The sequence below is a fragment of the Cajanus cajan genome, chromosome 6, assembly GCF_000230855.2.
Source record: "Cajanus cajan strain Asha chromosome 6, NIPB_CcT2T_4, whole genome shotgun sequence".
Taxonomy (NCBI): domain Eukaryota; kingdom Viridiplantae; phylum Streptophyta; class Magnoliopsida; order Fabales; family Fabaceae; genus Cajanus; species Cajanus cajan.
In genome coordinates, this window is record NC_138522.1 from 22529192 (window position 1) to 22537664 (window position 8473).

Here is an 8473-nt window from a genome sequence, read left to right on the forward strand (position 1 = left end):
TGTGAATTGAAGGCGAAATTCAACATCAAGGAGTTCGAGGTGTCCGAGCCTGGTTAGGAGGTTGCCCCGTTGGAGACTTGTCGTAAGAGGAAGAGGGCGCAAAAAGAGGTCGGCGAGGCTTCGGGTGCCCCTGTTCTTGAGGAGGTGACGTCTAAAGCCATCGATGCCACCCCATAGATTTGACTGAGAGTCCTCGAGCTGGGACTCCGTCGAGGGAGCCTGTGGTGGAGGCTACCTCGAAGGGACAGGTTCTTGCTTCACTCTTCCTTAGTATTGTCCTTCTTGTGTTGTTCTTATGCTTGTAACTTAGAAATTTATTTTGATTTTGTTGCAGGTGGGTCCGATGCCTTCTTCTGTCGAGGCTCGTAGGGAAGGCTCAAGTTTTGGGATGCCGAGATCGGCCCCTTCCGCCATCGTGCCTCCTCTTCTAGGTGCTCCGAGGGCGAGGTGCATCGTGCAACACTTTGATGTTAATCGTCTGATGTCAAGGCTGGATCACGTGAATGTATCGCCGGACGTGACATCGTTGTGGAGTTCGAGCATGACCACTAAGGCATTTTTTAAGGAGGACCCAACTTTTGTTGCTGATAAGGCAATGATAGAAAAGGTTGGTCCGGTTGAGGGCCTTAATTCTGCAGAGGTATTCATGCAGAGGTCCATCGCCATAGTGGACCACTGGAGGCGCAAGTGGCCAAGGCTTCAGGGTGAGCTGGAGAAGGCGAAGAAGAATGAAGCCGAGCTCCAAGCCCTGAGGAGAGATCTTTCAAAGACACAAAAGTCTTTAGAGATTGCCTTAAAGGCCAACGAGGCATACGCCGCCGAGGTTGGTAGCTTGCAAGAGGTTGCCAAGGTTTGCAAAGCCGAGGCAGAGATTGCACGAAGCCGGGTTCTATCCTTGGAGGAGGAAAACACGGCGTTGAAGGCTGACTTGTGAGAAGCCGCGGAGAAGCGTCTTTGCGACGAGGTGCTTTTAGCTGGTAGGGAGTGTAGACCCCTAAAATTGTCCGGGTCGGAAATAAGACTCGAAGACTCTCGAAGACCAAAAGAAAGTCAGCCGGAAGGACTCCTGGAAGACCCTAGGATGATTATTCGTAGGTTTAGAAGTCTTAGAGTAGCTTAAAATAAAGATGTGGAAGGATTGAAGCCCAATACGGCCTCCCAGAAGTTCAGTACGGCCGTACTGGACAATTTGAACTACAATACGGCCGTACTGAAGCCAATACGGCCATACTGAAGTTTTTGAACTTCAGTACGGCCGTACTGAAACCAATACGGCCGTACTGAAGTTTTTGAAACTTCAGTACGGCCGTACTGAATTCAATACGGCCGTACTGTAGTTCTAATCTTCAGTACGGGCCGTATTGATGTCAGAGGCCGTACTGCGCCTCACTCCTATATATAGGACGTCATTTGGACGTCATTACACACTTTTCCACACTTCTTGGACTCTCTTCTTGAGTATTCTGGGGTTTTTGAGCAGTGTTCTGCCCTAGAATTCTCTCCGAGAGCCGATCCGACGAAGTTCTTGATTTCTGAGCATTTAGCTTGAGAATTCGAACTAGTCGAAGGGAAATCTTTTTGATTTCCATAGTAAAGATTAATTTTTAGGGAAGGAGCGGGCGAGCGTGTAGTGGGAGGGAGCGCCAAAAAGCCTCCTAACATTTGAATATATAAAAGCACGCTTCAAAGGTTTCTTCTTCAAAATCCTTCCTTTTACTGCTTTCTGATTGTTGCATCGCATGTTTAATTTATTCATCATGTAGATATCTTATTCATAGCCGTTTATAATAAATAGGGGTAATTTAGTAATTTTACACTGTTATTTATGAAATAATCCGTCATAGGGAACCCGAAAGGGGCGTTGTGGGGTGCTAACACCTTCCCCGCACGTAACCGACTCCCTTACCCGACTCTGGTTGTAATGGCCAAAGTTGATTTATGAAATCAATTGCCTTATATCTTTTTCCAATGTTTTGAGTAAAACATTGGTGGCGACTCCAAGAACCCTTCTTTTTGCGAAAACCACTAATCCATGGAGGGTCCCGCTTGGGATTAACATGGATTGGTGAATCATTTAATAAAATTGTTAGTTCGATGAGGTCTCAGTTTGAGAATAAGTCGTTCTAACAATCCATCATTTTTCAAAACTATAAAAAGAGTCCAACCATCGTCGCGAATGCCAAGGTCCGTTTCGGCGGGTGGCGACAGGGAGGAGGAAATTGGTTCCTTGAAAATGGATCTCGATGTGATGACCTCCGAAAAGAGAATTTTGGAGGGGAGGATCAACGAGACCGAGCCAGCCGTTGTGGTGGAGCATCGTCGAGGCTTCGCCAAGGCGGTTCGCCAAGCTAGGCTTCTGGCAGGGGAGGTCGACCTTTCTACGATGCACATTGAGAAGTATGTGCGAGATGGGCAATTGGTTAATGAGGACGACCTGTCCGAGAGTGCCAGCGAGGATACTGCTGTTTGAGCCTCTATTTTTCTTGTTGTTTTTGTAATAGACTTAGTTATGATTTGCTTGCGTTGAGTAGCATGTTGAACTCATTATTTTGTGAATTAATTTGCTATATATATGTATGTTGCTTTTCTCACTGTTGTTTGAAAACGAGTTTAAGTGTTTGAGGTTCAAACTTGACCTTTTCGTCGTGGCCCGTATTTGGCTTTAAGGTTCAAATTTGACCATTAACATAATTTGCGCAGAGGTTTGAATTCGACCTTGATTTGGTATGAATCGTGCCAAGGTTCACATTCGACCTTTGTTTAATGTAATTCGTGCCAAGGTTCGAATTTGACCTTGGCTTGATATAATTCGTGCCAAGGTTTGAATTCGACCTTGGCTTGATGTAATTCGTGCCATGGTTCGAATTCGACCTTGGCTTGGTGTAAATCGTGCCAGACAACGTGAAATTGAGGAAATATGAGTAAAGTGAGTCATTTTTATTGATGTTGTGGGTGTGCCTTGTTAAAAACCCTACCAGGCAAAACCCATTTTTCTATTTTTTGGGACAAAAGACTAGGTAGGAAAAAGAGTGCAAGAACCCGTTTATACAATTCAGCTAAAATAAAAATTGAGATGAGTGGCATTCCAAGTTCTCGGGATGGTCTTCTCGTTGAGTTCCTCTAGTCGGTATGCTCTATTTTCTAAGTCTTCGGTAACTCGGAACGGGCCATCCCAATTAGGTGCGAGTTTCCCTTCTGATGGGTCTCTCGTTGCTTTGCCTTGCAGTCTCCACACTAGGTCACCGACCTGGAAAGAACGAGGTCGGACTCGCGTGTTGTACCTTCTGGAAGCTTGAAGTTTACAAGCTTCTTCTTAAATCTGAGCCTCCTCTCTAAGTTCTTCTAATAGGTTGAGGTTGGTCGCCGTCTCTTGAGTGTTTTGCTCACTATCAAAGGTGTGACGCCGATGGGACGTCTCGCCTACCTCTACTGGGATCATGGCGTCGGCCCCGTAGGTTAGCTTGTAAGGAGTTTCTTGACTCGTGGATTGGGGGCTGCAATGGTATGCCCAGAGAATGCTGGGGAGCTTGTCCACCCAATGTCCTTTGGCATTTCCTAGTCTCTTTTTGAGTTCCCAGAGTATGACCTTGTTTGCAGCTTCGGCTTGGCCGTTAGTTTGTGTTAGAAAAGAATGGCACAATCCAAGAGGGGGGTGAATTGGATTCTATGACACTTTAAAAATTTCAGAGTATTTAGGATCTTTATTTCACTTAAACTTTTCTAAGACTGAATTTTCAATGAAGCTTCTTTATAGACTTGTTATAGAAGAATGAATTCTATATGCTTTCTTGATTACAAAAATAATGAGGTTCAAATGTAATGCTTTAATTCAGTTTAAACCACCAATTATCACACACACATGCTAATCAAGAATCATCTTCTTTAATGTACAATCAAGATATTACTCAAAGTAAAAGATAAAGGTAGAAGAGGATTGCACAAGTCTTTTATCCTGGTTCAGCCACTCCACATGTGACCTACATCCAGTCCTCAATCAGAACCTGATCAAGATTTGTTCCACTATCTCAATGAAGAAGGTTTACAAGCACACCACACATGCATATACTTCCACATTCAAGATTGCTATTGAGTGTTCTAAGTCCAGCATGTATATGTTATCAATTCTTTTTCCTATGAATCTGATTTCTTTAGTCTTTTTATCACATATCAAGCAACATGTATTATCAAATTCAATTTTAAAACCTTTGTCACTTAGTTGACTTATACTCAGCAAATTATGTTTCAATCCATCAACAAGCAATACATTCTCAATCAATGTTTGAGAGGAGGAATTACCAACATTGCCATGACCAAGTATTCTCCCTTTGTTGTTGTCACCATAGGTAACATACCCTTCATTCTTCAATTTCAGACTTGAGAATTTTGAAGGATCTCCAGTCATATGCCTTGAGCAGCCACTATCAAGATACCATATAGTAAGTTCTTGGCCCTCAAGCATTCCTACAACAAAGATTCAGAGAAAAATTTAGGTACCCATGTGAAGGGTCCTTGTAGGTTAGTTCTCAGCCTTTGGCCTTTTTTAATCCAAACTATCTCTCCATTTGGAACTCCATATTTTCTAGAGTAGCAGTTCCTTATTGTGTGACCTCTTTTACAACAATAGAAACAAGTTGTTTGTCTAGAGAAATTGATTTTAAATTTTCTGAAATCTTGGTTTTTCTTAAAAGCCTCTTTCTTTGACTTAAATGGCATATTCATGCTTTGATTAAAACCAAGTCCACTCCTATCAAAAGTGTTTCTTTGTTTTCCCAAAAGAATGTTTAAATTTGCGTTTCCATTTGTGAACTTTGCAAGAGTGGATTTTAAATCAGCATTCTCTTTTTTCAAAAGTCTTGCAATTTTCACAAACATCTTTTGAGGAGGTGGAGTTTTCACAATGAGCTTCACTAAAGTTGAAAATAGTTTGAAGATTTTCATGCTCATGTTTTAAATCCTCAAGATCTTGTTCAACTTTAATTAAAGCATTTTCATACCATTTCAACTTGTTTTTAAGCTTTGAATTCAAGGCATCCAATTTCATAGCCTCCTTATGAATTTGTATAAAAGCTTCTTGGAGTTGGTCATAGTCCGGATTAGATTCAAGGTCAAAGTCACTTACAATTGTGTCTTGGTCAGTTCCAGCCATCAAACACAAATTGTTCTCTTCATATTCGGATTCATCAGTTGTTGTGCTTGAGTCATTATCTTCCCAAGTAATGTAGGCTCTCTTCCCTTTTCCATTTCTCTTGCTTTTCTCCTCCTCTTGTTGCTTCTTCAAGAGGTTTGGACACTCAGCTTTCATGTGTCCCGGTTTTCCACATTCAAAGCAATTGAAGGAGGATGTGCTTGCTTCCTCTTTCTTGTTTTTCTTTCTATTGAATTTGTAGGGGGAATTTTTCTTTCTCCTTATGAATTTTCTGAACTTCTTCACCAGCAAATTGAAGTTCTCAGTTTCGGAATCATCGGAGCTTGATTCTTCACACACCTCTTTCCTTTGGCAGATTTCAAAGCCTTCAATGACACTCCTTTGCCCTTCTTGTCCTGCTGTTCATTTTCTTCAAATTTGTGCAGCTTTTGCTCATGCTCTCTTAGCTTCCCAAAGAGAGTAGCAAGTGTCAAGGAGGTCAAATCCTTTGATTCTTCTATGGCTGTCACCTTTGCTTGTCATGATCTGTCTAAGCATTGCAGCACTTTCAAATTCTCTTCTTTCTCAAATTTCCTGCCAAGGTCAACAAGGTGATTTATCAAGTGTGTAGATCTCTTTTGAAATCAGAAATAGATTCACCATTGTTCATTCTAAACAGCTCATATTCTCTAATGAGAGTATGCTTTCTAGATCTCTTTACATCACTTGTTCCTTCATGAGTGACTTGCAAAGTATCCCACATTTCTTTAGCAGATTTGCATTATGATATTCTAAAAAGTTCATCAATAGACAATGCAGATGTAATGATGTTTTTGGCTCTTTTGTCATGTTGGGCTCTTTTCTTTTCCTCATCACTCCACTCACTCCAATGTGTTTCTTTAATCTCATCACCATCTTTATTCATAGGGATATAGGGTCTACTTTCTATTGCATCCCATACAGCAATATCAATAGCTTCAATGAAAATTCTCATCCTAATTTTCCAGTAGACATAGTTTTCACCATTGAAAACAGGAGGTCTATGAATAGACACACCCTCACCATAGGGTAGGTTGTTATTGGCCATTTTTGAAATCTTGAATAACTCTCAAGAACCTTGCTCTAGATACCAATTGTTAAAAAAGAATGGCACAATCCAAGAGGGGGGGGGGGGTGAATTGAATTCTATGACACTTTAAAAATTTCAGAGTATTTAGGATATTTATTTCACTTAAACTTTTCTAAGACTGAATTTTCAATGAAACTACTTTATAGACTTGTTATAGAAGAATGAATTCTATATGCTTTCTTGATTACAAAAATAATGAGGTTCAAATGTAATGCTTTAATTCAGTTTAAACCACCAATATTCACACACACATGCTAATCAAGAATCATCTTCTTTAATATACAATCAAGATATTACTCAAAGTAAAAGATAAAGGTAGAAGAGGATTGCACAAGTCTTTTATCCTGGTTCAGCCACTCCATATGTGACCTACATCCAGTCCTCAATCAGAACCTGATCAAGATTTGTTCCACTATCTCAATGAAGAAGGTTTACAAGCACACCACACATGCATATACTTCCACATTCAAGATTTCTATTGAGTGTTCTAAGTCAAGCATGTATATGTTATCAATTCTTTTTCCTATGAATCTGATTTCTTTAGTCTTTTTATCACATATCAAGCAACATGTATTATCAAATTCAATTTTAAAACCTTTGTCACTTAGTTGACTTATACTCAGCAAATTATGTTTCAATCCATCAACAAGCAATACATTCTCAATCAATGTTTGAGAGGAGGAATTACCAACATTGCCATGACCAAGTATTCTCCCTTTGTTGTTGTCACCATAGGTAACATACCCTTCATTCTTCAATTTCAGACTTGAGAATTTTGAAGGATCTCCAGCCATATGCCTTGAGCAGCCACTATCAAGATACCATATAGTATGTTCTTGGCCCTCAAGCATTCCTACAACAAAGATTCAGAGAAAAAATTTAGGTACCCATGTGAAGGGTCCTTGTAGGTTAGTTCTCAGCCTTTGGCCTTTTTTTGATCCAAACCATCTCTCCATTTGGAACTCCATATTTCCTAGAGTAGCAGTTCCTTATTGTGTGACCTCTTTTACAACAATAGAAACAAGTTGTTTGTCTAGAGAAATTGATTTTAAATTTTCTGAAATCTTGGTTTTTCTTAAAAGCCTCTTTCTTTGACTTAAATGACATATTCATGCTTTGATTAAAACCAAGTTCACTCCTATCAAAAGTGTTTCTTTGTTTTCCCAAAAGAATGTTTAAATTTGCATTTCCATTTGTGAACTTTGCAAGAGTGGATTTTAAATCAGCATTCTCTTTTTCAAAAGTCTTGCAATTTTCACAAACATCTTTTGAGGAGGTGGAGTTTTCACAATGAGCTTCACTAAAGTTGAAAATAATTTGAAGATTTTCATGCTCATGTTTTAAATCCTCAAGATCTTGTTCAGCTTTAATTAAAGCATTTTCATACCATTTCAACTTGTTTTTAAGCTTTGAATTCTGATAGAAAAGAATGGCACGATCCAAGAGAGGGGGGTGAATTGGATTCAATGACCCTTTAAAAATTTATCAGAGTATTCTGGATCTTAATTTCAATCAAAACTTTTCTATGACAGAATTTCCAAATGAAGCTCTTCTAAAGACTTGTTACAAAAATATGAATGCAATATGCTCACTTGATTACAACATAATGAGGTTCAACAATAATGTTCAATTACAGATTTAAACCATCAAGATTCACATACACTTGTTAATCAAGTTTTATCTTCTTTAATATTCAATTAAGCAATTACTCAAAGTAAGAGATAAGGTAGAAGAAGATTGCACAAGTCTTTTATACTGGTTCAGCCACTCCACATGTGACCTACATCCAGTCCTTAATCAACACCTGATTAAGATTTGTTCCACTATCTTTAATCAAGAAGGTTTACAAGCAAACACACATGCATATACTTCTATACTAAAGATAACCACTTTCTTGACCCCAAGAAAGCACCCCTTGTAGAACCCACTACAAGAAACTTTATTACTTGAGAAACCCTTCTCAAGATTTTCCACAAAGATTCAGAAAGAATAAAAGGAACGAATTCACCTGGAATTCTTAAACAAATCTTTATCTTCCCCTTTCAAGAATATGATGATGATGATCTTCTATCAAAGCTTTTCACAAACGTTTTCACTCTTGGATTTCACAAAGAAAACTCTCCAAGATGTCACAAAGACTCACAAAAATGTTTTTCACAAATTGTTTATCAGTTCTAACTCATGTCTGAAGTTTCTCAAAGTTCAAACTATTTATGAAA